This window comes from Artemia franciscana, chromosome 1 (genome assembly GCF_032884065.1).
Source record: "Artemia franciscana chromosome 1, ASM3288406v1, whole genome shotgun sequence".
Taxonomy (NCBI): domain Eukaryota; kingdom Metazoa; phylum Arthropoda; class Branchiopoda; order Anostraca; family Artemiidae; genus Artemia; species Artemia franciscana.
In genome coordinates, this window is record NC_088863.1 from 70,263,084 (window position 1) to 70,289,288 (window position 26,205).

A 26,205-nucleotide genomic window follows, 5' to 3' on the forward strand; every position below is an offset into this window, starting at 1 on the left:
GTCAAACTTTAGCGTAAAGAGCGTAAAGACCATAAATTAATTTTAAAAATTATAAATTTATTCAAACGAACAGTTCATGTTTATTAAATATTATTTATTAAAAACTCATAAAATTAAACCTGATAGGTTATCACGAGAAAATGCATGACTATTTCATAAGTTTTTTTTTTATTTTCTTGAATTTCTTTTTAAAAAATCTAAAGTTCGGAACAAGCTTGTTTTTAATAGATAGCCTACATGAAAATATTTTTGGAAGAAAACGAAGACAGACGTGCACACGTATCACATTTATTGAACATTAGAAAATGCATGATTATTTTATAAGCCTTTTTTAATTCTCTTGAATTTCTTTTTTAGAGATCAAATGTTCCGAATAAACTTGTTTTTAAAAGATAGACTACATGAAAACATTTTTGGAAGAAAACGAAGACAGACGTGCACAGGTATCAAATTTATCGGTCACCAAACAGTCGCTAAGTTGAATGTATGCATTATAAAGCTTTTGTCTGTAATAAAAACATTGTAATGCACAAGCAGATAAATCATTGGCGTCAATTTGTGGTATTTGGGCTCCATTTGCTTTGGATGGAGACGTTGGCTCCATCCAACGTCTTTACTAATAATACTACCTGGTTAAATGAAGCTGTCCACTTGATCGATCTTCTCGTTACGCAAAGTAGCCTCTTCACCTGCACTTATTCCTTGTCTTAGCGACTTAGTCTGCTTAACATTAATTTTCAAACTTATTCTTGCACCCTTAACTCGCAAAACCTATAAGAACTTATTCATTTTGCTAACTTTTTCATATAGCATGCTTAAATCGTCAGCATAAGAGTTTAACTTCCCCAGTTGATTCTGTGTTTTCCCATTGCCTTTACTGTGCTTCTAAGGACAAAGTCCATCAAAATAATCCATGTAAATGGAGACTCAACCCTGCTTAACTCCAGATATAATACGAAACCAGCTACTTTCAAAGTACTATTATAGGAGGGTAGCTTTAACTAGCAAAAACGCACTGTATGATTGTTACGATTTATCCGGTAAAGTGAAAAAAGTTGCCTGTGCCCTTCAACCTGTTGATACTCCTAGAGCAGCGGCACATGCAGCTTGGGGTCGTCCAGTTCCTCCAGGACATCCAATCAGCTCGGGGACGTCCTTGGTCCATGTCTGTCCCTAAAATGCCACGTCCTCTTACGGTATACGACTTGTTTTTTTGTTTAAGCTGTTAGATCTTTTTAAATTAGTCTTCTGAATTTCAGTCCCTGCATTAAATGTGCTGACAGACTGTACTGTTCAGAGGTAATAGTTTTTCCTCTGAGGAGCCACCTGTCTCCTATGAATTGCAATTGAAAAAAAAATAATAATGAAAGAATGTCCGCAGTTATGACTGTCTTGACTGACTTCCAAAATAAGTTGAATGTAGGCGAAAATATATAGTTAACAAAAAATATAGGGTGAAATCAATCCAAAAAGGCCCAAATGACGTCTGTTGTTAAACTAGGCGCAATTCAGAGTTAAGAACCAAGACATATGTTTTATTGCTTACTAATGACGGATAAACAGGATATGCAAAGCCATGGGTTAGCGTAAAACGTGTAAATCAGTGAAATAATTATTTAAAAAATACAGCTTTCTTGGTTTCGTAGGATAAAAAATACGCGCAGACGTAACCTAACGACCTTTTTATTCATGAACATTAGTTGTCATTTGTTATCATTGACGCCATGACCCAGAAAACATCCAATTTATTCCTATGTGCTGTTTTTTTTCAGGACTTTCCCTATTGGGAAATGGGGGGGGGGGGCTTTACAATAATTGGGAGTATGAAATTATAAGGCCAAACTTACCTAAAATTTGAAGATTTGTATGTGCATGAGGTGGGCATGATGTCTCATAAGGTGTATTTTCATCAGTTTTATAGCGGATCCTTCGAACTATGATCTTATTCTTCTTATGCCTCCTTTGTTTTATGTACGACAATTGGCATTGGGCTAGTTTCGGGCTACCTGGAGCCATATCTATGACGTGATAAAAAGAAAAGTAAGAATAAAAACGAGGAATAATTTTGTGTAAAGCAGAAAGGCATGCAAATATTTCGTCTGACACCTCTGCTAAGCTGTCCTCTTTGGGGGAGCTTCTCCACTATCCGAACCGAGAAAAGCATTGGTTTGAATTTATGCATCCGTACTACGTTTTATTTTTCTATAATACGTCTTTGAGTATCTGTTCCCATCATGGGGTAGGGATTAGCTCCTTTTACCCATAAGAGTTGTAGTAATGGTTGCATGTGTATTCCACAAAGTTTGTGCCTGGTTATCATGATCCCTGCGTTTAATAGGGTAAATAGTTCCACCGGAAAAGCATTTTCCAGGAGTCTAATATTTCATGCATCTAGAGAGGATATCACTGAACCACCACTTGTTGAGTATTTTATTCCCCCTCGTTTGTCATTCAAGTTTCCCCTATATCCTTTTATATTTATTCATTCTATATCTTAGCTTCCGGATTCTACAAGAAAACGCGGAGAATTGAGATACCATTGAGGGTATTGTGCGAGTTTTCTTGGGCGTAAAACTTGTTTTGTCTTTAATTGAGTTTTAGGCATTTCTGGCTGATTGATTTATTGAGTGTACCTTTTTGTGGGGTACAGCAGGGGTGGTAATTACATCTGACAACCGTGAGTAGGGTTTTTCAAAGGAGTTGATATGATGTCCCCTACAGTCATTTCTCGTATTTGTTCACCATTATATATCCACTGTTTTAACTTGCAAGTTCTGTTTAGTACTTATTTGGAAATTATATTGCTGATGTAAGTTGATTTTAATTTTTGTATCATATCAGTAACAGACACAAGTGTGAAAGTAAGGTGGAGGTTTTTTTACGGGTTAAGAAATCGCACGTTGTCATTCACAAATGTGCCGCCGCTTACTTTGGACTGTACCTATATTTTTTTAAGTCTTTATGCATTTTCTTGGTTCCAAAATAAATTTTCCAATTAGCTGCATATTGAGATAGTTATAAAATATGGTACTAATGTATTATACCGCCAACACTGAAGAAGTGAAGTTAGGTTTAATCCTAATGAAAAATATCTAAACACGATGAAAATATAATGCTTTAGAAACAAATTTGGGCTATTTATTTGCACATGGGGGGGGTCTAATCCCCAACCCTAATGCGCAAATATGTAGTCAAATTTTATAATTCCAATGTAATCTGTCGCCCTCCACTTGTCTTACACTGAGCATAAGCTAATTGCTTCTTAATATAGACAGATTAAAGTCGTGGTATGGTTCTCGACTTTTACACAGCGTAAACTTGAGTGTTGTCGGTATAATAAATAAGGACCTGAAATAAACATATTTTCAAAATCGAAATTTCATCCACATTCCAAATACATCATGCATTTGCCTTGCAAATGAACATTATCCCCCCCCCCATTATCAAATATATAGCGTGAATTTTATTTATCCACTGAATTCTCCATGTGTCACTCTTTCTTCAAATTCGTTTAACGGTTTATCAAAGAAGCAGAAAATTCAATGGATATATAAAATTCAGGCTATATATTTGACCATAAGCGGAGGGAGGGGGAGGATAAAATTCATTTGCTATGCAAATTAAATGTTAGATTTTAATTCAGGATGAAACTTCTACGTGTTCTTTTTTGTCTTTTTTTTTCATTCATATTGTCAATATCTAATGAATGTTTGTCTACGTTAGTGATAGCCAATGAGAATTTAGTAATATATATATATATATATATATATATATATATATATATATATATATATATATATATATATATATATATATATATATATATATATATATATAGGGGAGAGGGGGGAAACCACACGGGGGCGACTCCGTACGTTTGACCTCTTGTCTAAAGTTTTAAAGCTAATCCATTCAAGAAATTCTCACTAGATGCCCTTCTTGTAACGTGCACATTTGGCGCAAGTTTTAAATTTTGGATAAAAAAGACAACCGAGGAAAGAGATAAGGAAGTTTTCACATGCTTGCTGGAAATCCTGACACGTGTAGTCTTTGTCAAATATTTTCTAAGTTATTATAGCTCTTGGGCCGTAAGTTAGCTAGATCAAACAAGTTATACACCTAGTATTTGCATGACAATTTTTATTAGTAAATATCAGGCCGTTATCTACAAAAAAATAAATTTTAAAAATGACATCAACATGGGGCAACTTCAGACACTTTCTTGGGGGTGATTCTGGACACTTTTCGTGGTATCCTCCATCCCTTACTGACGGAAGTTTTTTGTAACTTAGAAAATCAAGTGGTATGTTCACTTTATTCGTAAGTCAATTATATGAACTCTGAAACATTTACCAAGTAATGTGTTGTAGGAACACATTAAACTTATGATTATTACTGCACTGTCTGTGAGCAACACTAGATCTACTCTGATTTTTGTTCACTCACAAGCCATCAGGGGCTTATTTGGTGGAAAAAGGATTTATTCCTACATTTTGAATAAACAATTGAGAAAAACCAGCCCCAAAAGTAAATTTGGATCTGTTTTGTTTTTTAATCATCTGTGTTACACAATTGTGAGGCTAATAAACAAGTTTTATAAATTATACTGTTTGCTATGCTTAGGTGTTGTCCAATTTAAGTCAAACTCAACTGAACTGTAAAGATGAAAAACCAAAAGGGTAAAGGCTTATACCTAAGTTTTGCCTAAAGTCTTTGCAAGAGTGGACTCTTGGAAAGAAACTTCAGTTTCTTTGCAATCAGGTATACAGTAGGCCTCTAGTAATGCATATAGGAGAGAAAGACACATAGACCTACATTAGATTTTATATATCTGGATATTTTAATTTAACTTATTTAAAGTTAGTTTGATCTTAAATGCACTTTAGTCAAGTTTAAAATTATTAGAATAAGTGAGCCAAACAGATTTTGATGTCAATGAACCAGAAAATGTGTGGTAATGGAGACTGCTCTGATATGGAGGATGCTGATGATGTTAACATATTGGATACTTTATTCTTATTAAATACAATTTTTTTCAACTAAAAGTAAGCCATAACATTAAAATTTTAAACAAACAGAATTAATTCTGAACAAGAGTGGGATAACCCCTCCTCCACCCCTGCTCATTTTCCTCAAGTCTTAAAATCTCTTGAACTTTTATTCAAATTCAACAACCCTTGTATTTCAGGACATGTTCTTACAGAATGGCAAGAAAAAGTAACTATAGCTTAAAATACAAAGGATGAGGAAAAGGTAGCCTCACTCATATGGAATAATTTTTGTTAGGCTTAAGTTTCAGTAATCCTTACTTTCAGTTGAAAAATATGTCATATTAATTTAATTTTTGACCAAACTTCAAATCGTGACACAATCCCCCCCCCCTCTTCCTTTTATTTATAAAATTTGCAATGGACAATTCTCCCTGGAAACTTTCATCCTCATGAAAAATTCCTGCCCAAGAATTCTTTATATCTCCAAGTAACAAATACTATGTGTAAACAGTGGGCAAATTGCACAAATTAAAGCCATTTCCTCATGGATTATTTTGACTCCTGCCATAAGGACCATGGCGGATCAAAGAGACCCCCAGAGGACAGAGGCATAGTCATTGGACATGTCAACTATGATAAACCAAGTAAATATTTCAAATTTTTGTTTGATATCAATGGGAGAAAATCATGGTCATACATCCCTCCAATCTTTTTGGTCACTTAGAAATGGTGCTAGAACCTTTAATTTTTGTTCAAATGTGTGCTCTTCTAATCTTTTAGAACTATTGGTTTCATACAACCACCCATGTGGGAAAAACATGCATCCATGATCCTTCTTCTGAAAAAAAAATACATATTTTGTAGATAAGAGCTTGAAGCATCTACAGTAGAGTTGTCTGATATGCTGAATCTGAGTGCACAATCTTCGTTGAGATTTCTTGACTTTTTGAGGGAGTTTCCCCTCTTTTTCAAAAATCAGAGAAATACTCTCAACTTGCAGGAATGTTAATAGCCACAGATTTTACTGGCAGGGGGGGGGGGGGGGTTTACTGACTGGCTGGTTATTTTTACCAAATTTTTTTGGTAATAATTAGCATAATGTCCACCTCAAATATGAAGCTTGAGAGCACATTTCAGCCAAAAGAATTGTTGCACCTGAAAAAGATTAGCCTTTCATTCAATTTCTTGTAGGAAGCTTATATTTAATTAGCTGGTGATCTAGTGGAAAAAGGAGTAAGAAAAGAGGAATAAAGTGACAATATGATTTGTATACAAACAGAACTCAGAAGTGGGAATTTTATAATTTTAATTAAAATATACAGATGAAACACAGAATGAGATATTGTAACAACAATACTCCAATTAAGAAGTCAAACATGTTTGTTATGGCACTCTCAAAACACATCATGACAAAGTGATCAAAACAATCATCATCCATTGTTGTTAATAAACATGTCATGAGCAGTTTCAGTTTGCTGAAACTCCTTTTCACCTTTGCCAAAGTTGGTGATGCTGTCATAATCCTCTGGTAAACTGACCAAAGAGCTGTGAATAACAATTTAAGTACATAGTTTTCACAGTATAGGGTCTTAAAAATGGTGCAATCAGTGACTTTATAGCTTTTCAACCTCAGTCCTGGCTGATAGGCCAGGACTGGATGAGTTTTGCAAGATCTTGGTCTTTTCCCAAAAATATATTTGTGACTTTCATATCTTTTCGATTTTACCCAGTAAGCTTCAGTATACTGGCTCCAGAAAAGAAGAATTGTGATGAATTGTATTCTCCAAGCCATTGATTAGGGCCCCAATGATGCTTTACAGTTTCTTGACATAGAACAACTTCTGGTGATCTAGCAGGTTGGCTCTAGGATTAGAAATTGTTTCTGAATAACAAGCAGGTGGAAGCTGTTTAAGTTGGAACTTGTCTTTAGCAAGTGAACCAACTTTTTACCACTGTTTTTTTTTATGCCTTTATATCCCTCTCTTATCTGATTAGTCTCAGAAGATATAAGATGCTGTATGTTGCCATGACTCTTGTGTTTGCAATCACCAGGTCAAGTTGTTTCATTTGAAGCTTTTCTTGCAAGACTTGGCATATGAGCATAAGAATTAGAATAAAATCTAAGGAGGTAATGTGGCAATGCAGAAGTTGGACTTCTTCTTCTTTTTTTTATATATAATTTCATGGATCCAAATATCCAAAAAGGTAACGTATTCTCTGTTTCTTTTTCAATTGTATGTTGAAATTCCCCTCCCAAATTATTTAAGTTTTTTAGAAAGCCTTCAATTTGTGTTCCCCATAATTTCAAATATATAATCCATATATCTGCCCCAAAATTTAGACAAAACGAAAACAAGAGAAGAGAGAAACGAAGATAATACGAACCAGTGAAAAACGTAGACAGTGATGTGAATGTTTGGGTCAAGACCTCCGCTTGACCGTCCTTAGTGCACGATAATAAAATAAAAATTACTAATAAAAATCCAAAGGTAATTTAAAAAAATCATACCTTAAAAAAACACATGAACTAACATATGAAGACCTTGTTACATAAAATATGTAACAGGGAAAGGGTAACTGAACAAAAGTACAAATGGTAACTCGAATTTTCAATTTATACAAATCATTTTTTGAAGCTAATCGCTTCCCAGGTAAAACACTATTACATACTCGCTTAGGATACAAAATATGATTTTGTTGATTTTGTCATGATTAGCCAGTCTGGTCGTCGAAATTTTTTATCCAAAATTTAGGTTTGAAAAAATATGTTTCTTTGCCTTAAGTTTCTACATGCTCTACATAAATATTTGCTTACAATGGGAATCAGATTTGAATTTTTAATTGCTTTAGAAGGTAATTGCTTAATTTTTCAACTGATAAATTGAATGCTAATAGACACTATCTTTTTTGTATCTCATTTTATATCTATTTTTACTTTTTCAAGGCCTAAAATTGAGAACAACTAGATATACCCTCCTGAAAAAACATAGTGACATATACATAATAGGCCTACACTTTGTAGTGTTGAAAGCATTACAACCATGAATAAAACTTTCATTTCAGGAATAAAACCAAACTTTTTCAAGTTTTCGGATTGGAAATTTTAGCAATAGAAAACAGCTAACAGAATAAGCTGATAGCTATATTTTGCTGTTTTTGCCGTGAAATTTTATTGTAACTTAAATCCAGAACTACATTTTAAATTTAATTACATCAAAAAGACAGTTTTAGATTTTTTGCACCCGTAAAGAAAATAATAATCAAATTTGTAAAGCCTTTGACTGCTCAAGGAATCGAGTCTCTTCTGCTGGGGTTTCAGGTTTCCTCCCTTGACTGGGCTGCCCACTTAATTCAACAATCTGTCTTGGCTTTTTTCTACAATGGGCCATGACTTCCACTTTTACCACAACTATTCCCTCTTTTGTTAAATTCAAATAGTGACGAACAAAATGGCTATCTGAAAATTTTGATTGAGTAACTTTGAGAAAGTAGGGGAGTGGAAGGGGGTTAGTTGCCCTCCAATCTTTTTGGGCACTTAAAAAGGGCACTAGAACTTTAATTCCGTTCAAATGTGCCCTTTCCCGATATTCTCTTATAAATGAACACATATCCGTGATCTTTCTTCTGGAAAAATAAAAAATTTGACATTTTTGTGGATGAGAGTTTGAAACTGCTACAATAGGGTTCTTGGATACGCTGAATCTGGTGATTTAACTGTCTTATGGGCGTTTCCCTTTTCCAAAAATCCGGCAAATTTTTTCAGGCTTCTAGCTTATAATAAGTGACACTAAACATAGTTAATTTTACATATTTGGAATCATTATAATAAGCCAATTCTGTTTATATATCTACTCATATCTTCGAAAATAAGTTTTTTAGGGTTTCAGTTACTATTGAGCCACGTCACTCCTTACACACAGTCGGTCACCATGAAATTCTTGGCTGAAAAAATATTTTTAGTGAATTCTGTTTGGTACTTTTGAAAAAAACCTTCTTGTTGGTCCAATTAAACGAACATACCGTTTCAGAAGTCGTTTTATTCAGATGAATTATTGTTGTATTGGTTGGTATCAGTAACGTAGTAAATCATGACTAGATTAGTAGCGTCTAATTAAGAAAATTATGATTTATATTATAGGTTTATTTGCTCATTATTTTTCTGTTTCTGTTTTTTTATCTTCATTCAAAAACAATCAAAAACTCCTAGCTCTCCCCCTACATTCTAAACTGGTCCAACTGATGTGAATATGAGGTATGATTAAATATTCAGAAATGTAAGATATTTGTCTAAAATGAGGCTCTTAACCTTATGCAGTCTAAAAAATCTAATCAGGCAATATAAGGCCTCAGAAAAAGGCCAGGGTTTATTTTTACGGGAAGAGCCAGAGGAAAATGAAAGATACACACTACTACCCCAGTTCATGCGACGTTCATAAGGTTTTGAGGTGAAGAGAAATATTAATCTTAACACCAAGAGTATGACACAAAAACTACGGAAATAACAAAACTACGGACACAAAAACCACGGAGGTCGTAGAAAAAATATAAGAGGAAACCTGAACTTTACAGAAGGGATAAAAATTAAGCTTGGGACAAGCTGATGTTAAAATAAAGCTTCTGTGGGTGTAATGGTCTCATCTGACTGTTTGCTGCAATAAATTCAGTTTCTGCAGTAGTAGTAAATTGCAAAACCGAAGATCATATTTGTAATTAGGTTTCAACTTTTTTTTTATTTTGTAGGAAGATGTCAAACAGCTCTTGCATACATGTTCAAAAGATGGCTCTTTTTATATAAGTTTAAAAGATGAATCAAGCTATTATATTGGACACGGACAGGGGAGGTTGACGGTGGTGACATTGGAACCAGCAACTTATTTTACTGGACTTGAAGATGGATATTTTTCTGGAGATGGAATGGACCGAAGTATTCTGGAGAAGTGATGATTTAATTTTCTTTTTGGTGTTTTGTGTGTAATTTTCTTTCTTTTTTTGGTATAATGGGCTAGCAATAAAAAATTACTTAATCTTGGAATAAGATGGAGTTTTTAGCTTTTCTGTTAGACGTTTGTTGACAAAAATCTGAATCTTCTTTAACTGCAATAAAAAGAGTGCTATTTTTTTTTCTTTACAAGCAAAAGTTAAATTTGTGTATCCTTAAGTCTCTCTTCTTTCGATTGATGTAAGAGAAATCAGTAAAAAAAAGAAAAAAATAATCTTATCTGTAAAAAAAAAATAATAATAATAAAAAAAATAGAATCGTAGAACCCCATTATAGGCCAAATTTGGTGTTTTGGCCAATATCTAAAAAACACCCCAATGGAGAACATGCGCCTTACGATATTCATTTTCAGCATGATTGACTATCCTAGGATCTACCCATAACATTTTTGTACCATTTTCCAAGATTTTAAGTTTGCATGCATTAATTCAAAAACGTTCAGAAATTAAATTAAAAAAAAAAGTTTTCTTTACTGAAAGTAAGAAGCGAAATTAGTAAGAAGTAAGAGAGTAAGATTAGTAAGAGCGTAAGAAGCCTCTAGGAAAAGTCAATCAGCGGGAATCAAATCTGCGTATCTTAAGAGACCAATCAAAGCTTTGCAGGTAAACTTTCTGACTTGGTTTGAATAGCACTGGCACACTAAACTGCCATTAAATGTGTCATTAAACACTGTCACTCAAATCCCAGAGATCAGCCTAAAATAATATTTAATAAGGTTGATATCTCTTTTCAAATGTTAAAGGCTTATATTCCCTGTGAAACCTGCCATTTTGTCACGAGCCTACAGTCGTGGAAGTAGTACAAGGCTAACAGTCGTAAGGATGCGATATTTACCCCATTGAATTCACTAGTGTCAGATATATCCTTTTAACCCAGCAGAGTTATAATATTACTTGGACGTGGAAAAAAAACTATTATTGAATGTTTTGCAACCTTTTAAAATTATTTAAAAAAATACAAGGTTTAAAAATGGCCTAGGAGTTACACCAAAAGTGTCACTGAAACTTATCCTTGTCGAAAAATTGCCAAAAAATGATTCAGTTTTTAGCAATAGAGGGCATTAACTAAAAAAAAGAAAAATGGGCAAGAAACAAGAGAAAAAAGCTAAAAGCAAAAGTAAAGGTCAATCGTGACGAGTTCTTTTTTTAATTCCTGACCGGCATTAAGCCTCTGATTTTCCTTTTAAATCAATCTATTGATTCTTATAATTTTGTTAGAGCTCATACCATATGAGCTCTTGGCTCCTAGCTCTTCTTGCCTCGTCACAAGTGCCATATGAGCTCTTAGCTCTTGTTTTTTTTTAATTAGATATCCTCTACTGTCAAAAACTGAATTTGCACCGGCATTTCAACTATTTTCAAGTTTTTCAGAGTTACCACAAATTTCTTCGAAAGAAAATTGTGTTTTCCAAAATATCCCTGAAAACTAACATTCATAAATAATCGAATGTTAATACGATAATTACTCTTTAGTTTTGTACTGTTAATTTTCAGGAAGACTGCGAAAATATACTTCTCTTTTTGAAAAATTTGAGAAAAACTCCAAAAAGATTTGAGGATATTGAAAGCACTTGGGCGGTACCCGAGTAATTTTAAATGATGCATAGAAGTGTATACAAAATGACTTACTTTATTATTCCTTTTTTTTAGAAAACTATAGAGCAGATATTTTGTTCTATAATCTTGTGTCACGTTGTCTCGTTATTTCTCCCCTAGGTTTGTTTGTTTAAATTTGAAAGATGCTCTATTTTTCGGCATTTTCTCAGAAAAATAGCTTTTTGGTATTTTCATTGAAAAATTCAAAAAATAGCAAAATTGACCTCCCCTTCCATTAGATATTTTGAAAAATAAAATTTCCCCTTCCTACATTTGTTTTTTGTGAATTGACGCAACTGTCTGTCGGGTCTGTATATAGAATATTTATCGTTTGTTAATAACTGCCCTTGTTAATAAATAGTAAGGAAAGAGTGATCTGTTTCAATTATACCATTGCTTTTCTGAAAACAACATATGTGCTTGTACATTGCGAGAATTTGCTTTTTATGCTGGTCTCAGATGCGTTAAATTCGCTCACTTTAAAATTATTTATTGTAAATTGTTGGCTTTAGAAGTTGCATAATACTGGGGAAAAAACTAATTTTTTCCAAACAGGACAATTACGAATGCGTTTTTGTTAAAATTTTCCCCAGAGTAATCGTATCAAAACAGTACGCTTAGGGAATTGGCAGAGGGCTTATTTAAAAAAAACATTATGGGCCATGTGCCTATCAGAAATAAAAGAGGTTGCACCAAAGCATGGTGTTGTTTTTAGCCTTGTTTGCTACAAAATAGAAATGTAATTAAGTAGAAAAAAGTAATTGTAATAATAAAGTAATACTATTATAGTATTACACTAATCCAGTAATACAGCACTACTATTACATGTAAGTAATAGTAATAGTAACTAAATACAATCAAATGACAAATCAAGGATTGATTAATAGAGTCCTGATTCGCTAACATTAGTTTTAAAAACAACGAGTTAGATTCAGAGTTCAGAAACCGGAACAGCGTGATTCTATTTCTGGAGTTGCCACTCAAAGCAGCATTAAAAGGATAGCCTCAGTGAAATAATTTTAAATGATATTCTGTAAATCTCTCTAATAAATCATCCTTTGGATCTATATATACTGTATTCCCTTTTAAATGCGAGTTTTTTCAATTTTTTCACAGATCAGCAATTTATCAAACAGTTCGTGGTAACGAACTGTAAGGAGCGACCCGGCTCAATAGTAAACGAAACTCTAAAAAATGGAATTTCGATGCTTAGAGATATATAAAAAAATCGGATTTTTATGCTGATTTTAAATATATTAAAATATTATATACAATATTATTTAAAAATATTATATTTAAATATAAGTTTCATCAAATTTAGTCTTTGTCATTAAAAGTTACGAGCCTGAGAAAATTTGCCTTATTCTGGGAAATAGGGGGAAACGTCCTTTAAAAGACATAGGATCATAACGAAAATCACACCATCGCATTCAGCGTATCAGAGAACCCTATAGAAAAAATTTCAAGGTCCGATCTACAAAAATGTGGGATTTCGTATTTTTTGCCTGAAGACAAATCACGGGTGCGTGTTTATTTGTGTGTGTGTTTTTTTTCCCAGGGGTCATCGTATCGACCAAGTGGTCCTAGAGTGTTGCAAGAGGGCTCATTCTAACGAAAATGAAAAGTTCTAGTGCCCCTTTTAAGTCAACGGATCAAAATTTTGAGATGGCCATTTTGTTCCGCATAGTCAAAAAATATAATAGCTATGTCTTAGGGGATGATTTACCCCCCCCCAAGAGTCCCTAGGGGAGGGGCTGCAAGTTACAAACTTTGACCAATGTTTACATACAGTAATGGTTATTGGGAAGTGTACCGACGTTTTCAGGGGGATTATTTTGTTTGGGTGTGGGGTTCAGGGGAGGGGGCTATATGGGAGGACCTTTCCTTGGAGGAATATTTCATGGGGGAAGAGAAATTCAATGAAAAGGGCGCAGGATTTTCTAGCATTACTATTAAAAAAAACAATGAAAATATAAACATGAAAAAGTTTTTTCAATTGAAAGTAAGGAGAAGCATTAAAACTTCAAACGAACAGAGATTATTACGCATATGAGGGGTTCTAAAAATACTTTAGCATAAAGAGCGAGGTATTTAGGAGGAGATAAATACTTCGCTCTTTATGCTAAATTATTTTTAGTAATTTCAACTATTTATTCTACGGCCTTTCTGATTCAGGGGTCATTCTTAAAGAATTGGGACAAAACTTAAGATTTAGTGTGAAGAGCGAGGTATTAACGAGGGGAGAAACCCCCTCATATATATAATCAAAAATATAAAAATATAAAAGTTTGTTGCGCATTATATTCTTAAGTTACGTATATTTTTTACTAATAAAAACGTTTGTTAAAAATCAAAAGTTCTAGTTGCCTTTTTAAAAATCCAAAAAATTGGAGGGTAACTAGGCCTCCTTCCCCACCCCTTATTTCTCAAAATCGTCTGATCAAAACTAAGAGAAAGCCATTTAGCCAAAAAAAGAATTAATATGCAAATTTCATTTAATAATTTATGTACGGAGAGCCAAAATCAGACATGTACTAATTCAAAAACTTTCAGAAATTAAATAAAAAAAACAAGTTTTCTTTACTGAAAGTAAGAAGTGACATTAACTTAAAACGAACAGAAATTACTCCGTATACGAAAGGGGATTTTCCTCCTCAACACCAAGCTCTTTAAGCTAAAGTGTTTTACTGTTTAAAAAAGTAGAGTTAAGAGAAAGCGTCAAACTTTAGCGTAAAGAGTGAAGCGTTTATGTAACTTTAGCGTAAAGAGTGGGGTGTTGATGGCACTTGTGACGAGGTCGGAAGAACAAAGTGCCAAGAACTCATATGGTATGAGCACTAGCAAAATTATAAGAAACAATAAATTGCTTTAAAAGGAAAATCAGAGGCTTAATGCCGCTCGGGATCTAAAATAACAGCTCTGAGTCACGGGGTCCTTCTAAACATCAAATGCATTAAGATCCGATCTCTCATTCGTATGATACCTTGATTTTCACTTTTTCCAGGAATGACGGTTTCCCCCTCCCATCAATGTCACTGGATCTGGTCAGGATTTAAAATGAGAGCTGTAAAGCACAAGATCCTTCTAAATATCAATTTTGTTTTAAGATCTGATCACCCGTTCGTAAGTTACAAATACCTACTTTTTTTTTATTTTTCCGAATTATTTCTCCCCCCCCCACACTTCCACCAAAGAGACCGAATCCGGTCCGGTTATGTCAGTCATCTATCTTGAATTTGTGCTTAATCTTTCCACCAAGTTTCATCCTGATCTCTCCACTTTAAGCGTTTTCCAAGATCCCTCCTTAATTATACTGGATCCGGTCGGGATTTAACATAAGAGATCTAAATTTCAAGGTCCTTCTAAATATAAAAATTTCATTAAGATACGATCACCCTTTCGTAAGTTCAAAATGCCTAATTTTTTCTTTTTTTTAGAATTAACCCTGCTCTCCCAACTCCCCCAAAGAGAACAGATCCGTTCTGGTTCTGTCAATCATGTATCTAGGACTTATGATTATATTCACCGCCAAGTTTCATCCTGATCCCTCCACTATAAGCGTTTTCCAAGATTTTAGGCTCCCCCACCAACTTCTGTCAGTGTAACCTGATCTGGTTGGGATTGAAATAAGAGCTCTGAGACGCAATATTCTTCCAAATATCAAATGTCATTAAGATCCGATCACTCCTTCGTAAGTTAAACAACCTCATTTTTTCTATTTTTTCATAATTAACCCCCGCCCCAGCTTTCCCGAAGAAAGCAGATCCATTCAGTCAATCACGTATCTAGGACTTATGCTTTTTTTCCACCAAGTGTCATTCCAATCCCTCAACTCTAAGAGTTTTCCAAGATTTTAGGTTCCAACTCCTCCCAATGTCACCGGATCTGATCGGAATTTAAAATAAGAGTACTGAGACACAATATCCTTCAAAAAATCAAATTTCATTAAGAACCCATCACCTGTTCGTAAGTTAAAAATACTTCATTTTTTCTGTTTTTCAAATTAATCAGCCCCTCACCTCCCCCCCCCCCATATAGTCAAATCAGGGAAACGATTAATGTTAAAGTATTTTTAATTTAATTTGGCACGGCTCCTGATACGCCTGCCAAATTTCATCGTCCTAGCTTACCTGGAAGTGCCTAAAGTAGCAAAACTGGGACAGACAGACCGACATAATTTGCAATCGCTATATGTCACTTGGTTAATACAAAGTGCTATAAAAATGGCTTTGGAGTAGCACCGAAACTGTCACTGAAACTTATCCTTGTCAAAAAATTGCCAAAAAATGATTCAGTTTTTGACAGTAGGGGGCATCTAATTTAAAAAAACAAGAGCTAAGAGCTAATATGGCACTTGTGACGAGGCAAGAAGAGCTAGGAGACAAGAGCTCATATAGTATGAGCTCTAACAAAATTCTAAGAATCAATAGATTGATTTGAAAGGAAAATCAGCGGCTTAATTCCGGTCAGGAATTAAAATAAGAACTCTGAGTCACGATGTCCTTCTAAATATCAAAATTCATCAAGATTCGATCACACACTTGTAAGTTATAAATACATCATTTTTTCCAATTTTTCCTCTCCCTTTAGCCCCCCAGATGGTCGAATCTGGGAAAACGACTTTATCGAGTCAATTTGTGCAGCTCCCTGACACGCCTACCAATTTTCATCGTCCTAGCACGCCCAGAAGCACCAAACTCGCCAAATCACTGATCCCCTCCCCCCAACTCCCCCGAAGAGGACGAATCAAATACGGTTACGTCAATCACGTATCAAGGACATTTGCTTATTCTATCCACCAAGCTTCATCCCGATTCCTCCACTCCAAGCGTTTTCCAAGATTTACCCCTCCAACTCCCCCCAATGTCAACACATCTGGTCTGGATTTGAAATAAGAGCTCTGAGACATGATTTCTTTCCAAATATCAAATTTCATTAAGATCCTATCACGCATTCGTAAGTTAAAACTACTTCATTTTTTATAATTTTTCCAAATTAACACCCACCCCCCCCCCTCCAGCTCCTCCAAAGAGAACGGATCCGTTCCAACTATCTCAATCAAGTATCTTAAAATTGTGCTTATTCTTCCCATCAAGTTTCATCCCGATCTCTCCACTCTCAGCGTTTTCCAAGATTTTTGTTCCCCTCTTCCAGCCCCCTATGTCCCCGGATCCAATTCCAGCCGAAACTGGAACATCTGAGACATAAGATCCATCTACATATGTCAAGTTTCATTACGATCCTATCACCTAGTCGTAAGACAAAAATACCGCAATTTTCACGTTTTCCAAGAATTCTGGTTTCCCCCTCAAATTCCCCCCAATGTCAGAGGATCTGGTCGGATTTTGAAATAAGAGCTTCAAAAAACAAGATCCTTCTAAATATCAAATTTCATTAAGATCTGGTCACCCTTTCGTAATTTACAGATATCTCATTTTTTCGAATAACCCCCTCCCCCAGCTCCACCCAAAAGAGCAGATCCGGTCCGGTTATGTCAGTTACTTATTTTAGAAATGTTTTTATTCTTCCCATCCAGTTTCATCCTGATCTCTCCGCTTTAAGTATATCCTAAGATTTTCGGTCCAAACCCCCAACTGCACCCCCCTCCAATGGCACTGGATCTGGTTGAGATTCAAAGTAAGAGATCTGAGTTACGAGGTCCTTCTAAATACGAGGTTTCATGAAGCTCCGATCACTCCTTCGTAAGTTCAAGATACGTCATTTTTCCTAAATTTTCAGAATTACCCCCCCCCCCCAATAGAGCGGATCCGTTCTAATTATGCAAATCACGTATCTAAGACTTCTGCTTATTTTTCCTACCAGGTTTCATCCCGATCCCTCCAATCTAAGCGTTTTCCATGATTTTATTTCCCCCCCTTACTCCCCCAAATGTCACCACATCCAATCGGGATTTAAAATGAGAGCTTTGAGACACGATATCGCTCTAAATATCAGATTTCATTGAGATCAGATCACCCGTTCGTAAGTTAAAAATATCTAATTTTTCAGAATTAACCACCCCCCCAACTACCCCAAAGAGAGCGGATCCGTTCCGGTTATGTCAATCATGTATATATAGGACTTGTGCTTCTTTTCCACCAAGTTTCCTCCCGATGCCTCCAATTTAAGTGTTTTTCAAGAATTTAGGTTTTCCCCTCCCCCCCCCCAAACAATGTCACAAGATCCAGTCGGGATTTAAAGTAACAGCTCTGAGACACAATATCCTTCCAAAAATCAAATTTCATTAAAATCGGATCAACCGTTCGTAAGTCAAGCTTACCTGGAAGTGCCTAAAGTAGCAAAACCGGGACCGACAGACCGACAGACAGACACACTGACAGAATTTGCGATTGCTATATGTCACTTGGTTAATACCAAGTGCCGTAATATGGGCAAGAAACAACAGAAAATAATCTAAAAGCATGTAGTATGGCACCAAACAGATTAAGCAAAACATACAGCAGTTTACCTTTGAAGGTGTAGTTGTCTTTGGTATATTAAAGACTGCTAACGTTTTTTTTTAATTTTTACCGAAGAAATAACTGTTATCGGATATATTACAACCTTTGAAACATATTTAAGCAAATGCAAGATTTAAAAATGGCATAAGAGTGACACCAATACTGTCACTGAAACTTATCCTTGTTAAAAAATTGTCAAAAATTACCAGGGAAATGATTCAGGTTTTGGCTGTAGAAGACATCAAATTAAACGAAAAATGGGCAAAAATCAGCAGAAAATAATCTAAAAGAACGTTGTATGGAACCAAAAAGCTTAAGCAAAATACACAGTTGCTTACCTTTGAGGGTGTAGTTGTCTTTAGTAAGCTAGAGACTTCAAACATTTTTATTGTTAAGGATGAAAAGTGTTGTCAATTTAACTAATGAGTTTCGCTTTTTTGTTTCATTGTGGAAACACTGACGAAAAGATGTTACCACGTACAATAGCTGCATATGGAGGTCTTTTTTATATTAAAAAGTGAACTTGTAATCCTAACTATATTTTGAGGTATATACAGTTTCATGAGTTTCTACTTACCTAATTTGAACAAAATTCATTGGTACTGTCCTCATTACCTTAAAGCATAATTTTATGTGACCATGAATAGTTATACTGTCTAAAGTGATTCTATCACTTAAAAAATCACTTAAATCACAGCTGTTATTTGCAACTTCATGTGACAGCTCTTAATTGGCATAGGAAGAGTAGCATTCGAGCTACTATAATTATATATATATATATATATATATATATATATATATATATATATATATATATATATATATATATATATATATATATATATATATATATATATATATATATATATATATATATATATATATATATATATATATATATATATATATATATATATATATATATATATATATAAATTAAGTTTTAAAATGTATAATAAAACGGATGATTTTGATTTTGAAGTGATTAGTTTCCCATTCCCTGAAAGTAATATTTACTCAAATATCACATATTCGGCGTTTTTCTCACAGTTGCTTTGTTAAACAAGAATTTGAAGTAATTATATTGATTTTAAAAATAGATGTAAAATCTTAAGCCAAAAATTGATATCAAGAGGTTTTTCTCCAAATAAATTAACTTGGCAATTTAAAAAATTTAGTTTTCATTATAACGAAGTTTTAAATAAATATCAAAAGAATTATCTGGAAATACTTAAGGAAATTTTCAACTAATTTCGGAGGTTCGAGAAATGATGACCCAGCGCCATTTATTTTGAATTGTGTTTCCAATAGAGTGGATTTTTTTTTAAAAATAGCCACATGTTAAAGATGAATTCTATAATTGTTTAGTTCATTCAGGTTTTTTGCAATGTGTTAATATTTGTGATTTGGTAAAATTAATCATATTTAGTTTACCTATTGTTGCTAAAAAGAGGGATATATTAACAGGATAAGCTTGTTTTGGTGTTACTTGGTTGTTTTACATTTCTTTTTTTTTCATAGGCATGTATTTTGGGGGTGATACCTGACACGGGGATGCCATGGATATTCTGTGGTAGCCACAACACTTGGCTGGGTAGAGAATTTAATGTGGCGAAACTCTATAGGCAAGTGTATTCTCCTGATGAGCCCTTGTGTTGGGTTGTTGCCTCTGAATTATTTGTCTTTATTGTTTCTATTATTTGGTAAATGACGACTTATACTTATTGACGACATGACTGCCTGTCCAAGGATTATTCATTATGGTTGATTGCGCATGGCTATGCTGTTTGACCTATGTGATTGTATGGATGAGTAGGGTTAAGGCCTCATTCAAGTGCTGGTCTATATTAGTCACTAATTTAGGAAAACAGTTTTCCTTTTCTCCTTCTGTCTCTTTCATGTTTTTTTTTTATGTGTTTGTGCTGTTGCATTGGTGATTTCTCTTTTCATGTTATATATATATATATATATATATATATATATATATATATATATATATATATATATATATATATATATATATAACTATAATTAGCCTCGAGGTTCTTCTACTGATTTCTGTTTTAGGATTTGGATGGTGACTGTCAAAAGTGTTTTTTTTTTCCAACACTTACCCCTCCCTTTAGGAGAAAAATGCTGGTGAATTGGAAGAAAAAAAAATGAACTAAAATAAGCAACAAAAGATAAAGAGATTTTGATCCTAGTGAGAGAGATTTAAGTGAGATACAAACAGTTCGTCCAAGTGATTGGTTTGTTGATTTTACATATTTGATCAAGCAATGCCCCTCTATAACCAAAGGCAATGTGTTTAGCTCAATGACCTCACCAAAGACTAAATTTTAAGTTATTCATTCTCGTTTGTAAAGGACGTTATAGAAGATAATGCTATTTGAATTACCTGAACTTTTTGGTAAATTAAATAAAAAAACAAGTTTTTTGAAATGAAAGTAAGGAGCGACATTAACACTTAAAACGAACAGAAATTACTCCGTATATTAAAGGGGCTTTTCCTCCTCGACGTCCAGTTCTTTACGCTAAAGTTTCTTATTGTTTTAAAAAGTAGAGCTGCGAGAAAGAATCAAACTTTAGTGCAAGGAGCGGGGTGTCGAGGAGGAAAAGCCCCTTTCATATACGGAGTAGTTTCTGTTCGTTTTAAGTTTTAATGTCGCTCCTTACTTTCATTTCAAAAAACTTGTTTTTTTTATTTAATTTCTGAAAGTTTTTGAATTAGTACATGTCTGATTTTGGCTCTCCGTACATAAATTATTCAATGTAATTTGCATATTAATTCTTTTTTTGGCTAAATGGCTTTCTCTTAGTTTTGATCAGACGATTTTGAGAAATAAGGGGTGGGGAAGGAGGCCTAGTTGCCCTCCAATTTTTTGGATACTTAAAAAGGCATCTAGAACTTTTGATTTTTAACAAACGTTTTATTAGTAAAAAATATACGTAACTTAAGAATTAACATGCGCAACAAACTTTTATATTCTTATATCTTGGATTATATATATGAGGGGGTTATATATATGAGGGGGATTTTTTCTTCCGATTCACCAGCATTTTTCTCCTAAAGGGAGGGGTAAGTGTTGGGAAAAAAAAACTTTTGACAGTCACCATCCAAATCCTAAAACAGAAATCAGTAGAAGAACCTCGAGGCTAATTATAGTTATATATAATTATATATATATATATATATATATATATATATATATATATATATATATATATATATATATATATATATATATATATATATATATATATATATATATATATATATATATATATATATATATATATATATATATATTATATATAACTATAATTAGCCTCGAGGTTCTTCTACTGATTTCTGTTTTAGGATTTGGATGGTGACTGTCAAAAGTGTTTTTTTTTTTTTTTCCAACACTTACCCCTCCCTTTAGGAGAAAAATGCTGGTGAATCGGAAGAAAAAAAATGAACTAAAATAAGCAACAAAAGATAAAGAGATTTTGATCCTATTGAGAGAGATTTCAGTGAGATACAAACAGTTCGTCCAAGTGATTGGTTTGTTGATTTTACATATTTGATCAAGCAACGCCCCTCTATAACCAAATGCAATGTGTTTAGCTCAATGACCTCACCAAAGACTAAATTTTAAGTTATTCATTCTCGTTTGTAAAGGACGTTATAGAAGATAATGCTATTTGAAATACCTGAACTTTTTGGTAAATTAAATAAAAAAAAAAGTTTTTTGAAATGAAAGTAAGGAGCGACATTAAAACTTAAAACGAACAGAAATTACTCCGTATATTAAAGGGGCTTTTCCTCCTCGACGCCCCGCTCTTTACGCTAAAGCTTTTTATTGTTTTAAAAAGTAGAGCTGCGAGAAAGAATCAAACTTTAGTGCAAGGAGCGGGGTGTCGAGGAGGAAAAGCCCCTTTCATATACGGAGTAGTTTCTGTTCGTTTTAAGTTTTAATGTCGCTCCTTACTTTCATTTCAAAAAACTTGTTTTTTTTATTTAATTTCTGAAAGTTTTTGAATTAGTACATGTCTGATTTTGGCTCTCCGTACATAAATTATTAAATGAAATTTGCATATTAATTCTTTTTTTGGCTAAATGGCTTTCTCTTAGTTTTGATCAGACGATTTTGAGAAATAAGGGGTGGGGAAGGAGGCCTAGTTGCCCTCCAATTTTTTGGATTTTTAAAAAGGCAACTAGAACTTTTGATTTTTAACAAACGTTTTTATTAGTAAAAAATATACGTAACTTAAGAATATAATGCGCAACAAACTTTTATATTTTTATATTTTTGATTATATATATGAGGGGGTTTCTCCCCTTGTTAATACCTCGCTCTTCACACTAAATCTTAAGTTTTGTCCCAATTCTTTAAGAATGACCCCTGAATCAGAAAGGCCGTAGAATAAATAGTTGAAATTACTAAAAATAATTTAGCATAAAGAGCGAAGTATTTATCTCCTCCTAAATACCTCGCTCTTTATGCTAAAGTATTTTTAGAACCCCTCATATGCGTAATAATCTCTGTTCGTTTTAAGTTTTAATGCTTCTCCTTACTTTCAATTGAAAAAACTTTTTCATGTTTATATTTTCATTGTTTTTTTTTAATACTAATGCTAGAAAATCCTGCGCCCTTTTCATTGAATTTCTCTTCCCCCATGAAATATTCCTCCAAGGAAAGGTCCTCCCATATAGCCCCCTCCCCTGAACCCCACACCCAAACAAAATAATCCCCCTGAAAACGTCGGTACACTTCCCAATAACCATTACTGTATGTAAACATTGGTCAAAGTTTGTAACTTGCAGCCCCTCCCCTAGGGACTCTTGGGGGGGGGGGGGTAAATCATCCCCTAAGACATAGCTATTATATTTTTTGACTATGCGGAACAAAATGGCCATCTCAAAATTTTGATCCGTTGACTTAAAAGGGGCACTAGAACTTTTCATTTTCGTTAGAATGAGCCCTCTTGCAACACTCTAGGACCACTTGGTCGATACGATGACCCCTGGGAAAAAAACACACACACACAAATAAACACGCGCCCGTGATTTGTCTTCAGGCAAAAAATACGAAATCCCACATTTTTGTAGATCGGACCTTGAAATTTTTTCTATAGGATTCTCTGATACGCTGAATGCGATGGTGTGATTTTCGTTATGATCCTATGTCTTTTAAAGGACGTTTCCCCCTATTTCCCAGAATAAGGCAAATTTTCTCTGGCTCGTAACTTTTAATGACAAAGACTAAATTTGATGAAACTTATATTTAAATATAATATTTTTAAATAATATTGTATATAATATTTTAATATATTTAAAATCAGCATAAAAATCCGATTTTTTTATATATCTCTTAGCATCGAAATTCCATTTTTTAGAGTTTCGTTTACTATTGAGCCGGGTCGCTCCTTACAGTTCGTTACCACGAACTGTTTGATAAATTGCTGATCTGTGAAAAAATTGAAAAAACTCGCATTTAAAAGGGAATACAGTATATATAGATCCAAAGGATGATTTATTAGAGAGATTTACAGAATATCATTTAAAATTATTTCACTGAGGCTATCCTTTTAATGCTGCTTTGAGTGGCAACTCCAGAAATAGAATCACGCTGTTCCGGTTTCTGAACTCTGAATCTAACTCGTTGTTTTTAGAACTAATGTTAGCGAATCAGGACTCTATTAATCAATCCTTGATTTGTCATTTGATTGTATTTAGTTACTATTACTATTACTTACATGTAATAGTAGTGCTGTATTACTGGATTAGTGTAATACTATAATAGTATTACTTTATTATTACAATTACTTTTTTCTACTTAATTACATTTCTATTTTGTAGCAAACAAGGCTAAAAACAACACCATGCTTTGGTGCAACCTCTTTTATTTCTGATAGGCACATGGCCCATAATGTTTTTTTTAAATAAGCCCTCTGCCAATTCCCTAAGCGTACTGTTTTGATACGATTACTCTGGGGAAAATTTTAACAAAAACGCATTCGTAACTGTCCTGTTCGGAAAAAATTAGTTTTTTCCCCAGTATTATGCAACTTCTAAAGCCAACAATTTACAATAAATAAGTTTAAAGTGAGCGAATTTAACGCATCTGAGACCAGCATAAAAAGCAAATTCTCGCGATGTACAAGCACATATGTTGTTTTCAGAAAAGCAATGGTATAATTGAAACAGATCACTCTTTCCTTACTATTTATTAACAAGGGCAGTTATTAACAAACGATAAATATTCTATATACAGACCCGACAGACAGTTGCGTCAATTCACAAAAAACAAATGTAGGAAGGGGAAATTTTATTTTTCAAAATATCTAATGGAAGGGAAGGTCAATTTTGCTATTTTTTGAATTTTTCAATGAAAATACCAAAAAGCTATTTTTCTGAGAAAATGCCGAAAAATAGAGCATCTTTCAAATTTAAACAAACAAACCTAGGGGAGAAATAACGAGACAACGTGACACAAGATTATAGAACAAAATATCTGCTCTATAGTTTTCTAAAAAAAAGGAATAATAAAGTAAGTCATTTTGTATACACTTCTATGCATCATTTAAAATTACTCGGGTACAGCCCAAGTGCTTTCAATATTCTCAAATCTTTTCGGAGTTTTTCTCAAATTTTTCAAAAAGAGAAGTATATTTTCGCAGTCTTCCTGAAAATTAACAGTACAAAAACTAAAGAGTAATTATCGTATTAACATTCGATTATTTATGAATGTTAGTTTTCAGGGATATTTTGGAAAACACAATTTTCTTTCGAAGAAATTTGTGGTAACTCTGAAAAACTTGAAAATAGTTGAAATGCCGGTGCAAATTCAGTTTTTGACAGTAGAGGATATCTAATTAAAAAAAACAAGAGCTAAGAGCTCATATGGCACTTGTGACGAGGCAAGAAGAGCTAGGAGCCAAGAGCTCATATGGTATGAGCTCTAACAAAATTATAAGAATCAATAGATTGATTTAAAAGGAAAATCAGAGGCTTAATGCCGGTCAGGAATTAAAAAAAGAACTCGTCACGATTGACCTTTACTTTTGCTTTTAGCTTTTTTCTCTTGTTTCTTGCCCATTTTTCTTTTTTTTAGTTAATGCCCTCTATTGCCAAAAACTGAATCATTTTTTGGCAATTTTTCGACAAGGATAAGTTTCAGTGACACTTTTGGTGTAACTCCTAGGCCATTTTTAAACCTTGTATTTTTTTTTAAATAATTTTAAAAGGTTGCAAAACATTCAATAATAGTTTTTTTTTTCCACGTCCAAGTAATATTATAGCTCTGCTGGGTTAAAAGGATATATCTGACATTAGTGAATTCAATAGGGCAAATATCGCATCCTTACGACTGTTAGCCTTGTACTACTTCCACGACTGTAGGCTCGTGACAAAATGGCAGGTTTCACAGGGAATATAAGCCTTTAACATTTGAAAAGAGATATCAACCTTATTAAATATTATTTTAGGCTGATCCCTGGGGTTTCAGTGACAGTGTTTGCCCAACTATTGAGAGATGTTTTTGGGTGACACATTTAATGGCAGTTAAGTGTGCCAGTGCTATTCAAACCAGGTCAGAAAGTTTACCTGCAAAGCTTTGATTGGTCTCTTAAGATACGCAGATTTGATTCCCGCTGATTGACTTTTCCTAGAGGCTTCTTACGCTCTTACTAATCTTACTCTCTTACTTCTTACTAATTTCGCTTCTTACTTTCAGTAAAGAAAACTTTTTTTTTTAATTTAATTTCTGAACGTTTTTGAATTAATGCATGCAAACTTAAAATCTTGGAAAATGGTACAAAAATGTTATGGGTAGATCCTAGGATAGTCAATCATGCTGAAAATGAATATCGTAAGGCGCATGTTCTCCATTGGGGTGTTTTTTAGATATCGGCCAAAACACCAAATTTGGCCTATAATGGGGTTCTACGATTCTATTTTTTTTATTATTATTTTTTTTTTTTTTTACAGATAAGATTATTTTTTTCTTTTTTTTACTGATTTCTCTTACATCAATCGAAAGAAGAGAGACTTAGGGATACACAAATTTAACTTTTGCTTGTAAAGAAAAAAAAATAGCACTCTTTTTATTGCAGTTAAAGAAGATTCAGATTTTTGTCAACAAACGTCTAACAGAAAAGCTAAAAACTCCATC

The 26,205-nt window shown here is 33.7% G+C and overlaps 1 long non-coding RNA gene across 1 annotated transcript; it reads left to right on the forward strand.

Annotated features, from left to right (window-relative positions):
* The first annotated feature begins 3,958 nt into the window (after window positions 1–3,958).
* Window positions 3,959–10,026, forward strand: LOC136033469 (uncharacterized). The gene is made up of 2 exons (XR_010618931.1): window positions 3,959–4,088; window positions 9,732–10,026. It is a non-coding gene; the product is annotated as an uncharacterized LOC136033469 (long non-coding RNA).
* Window positions 10,027–26,205: the final 16,179 nt, after the last annotated feature.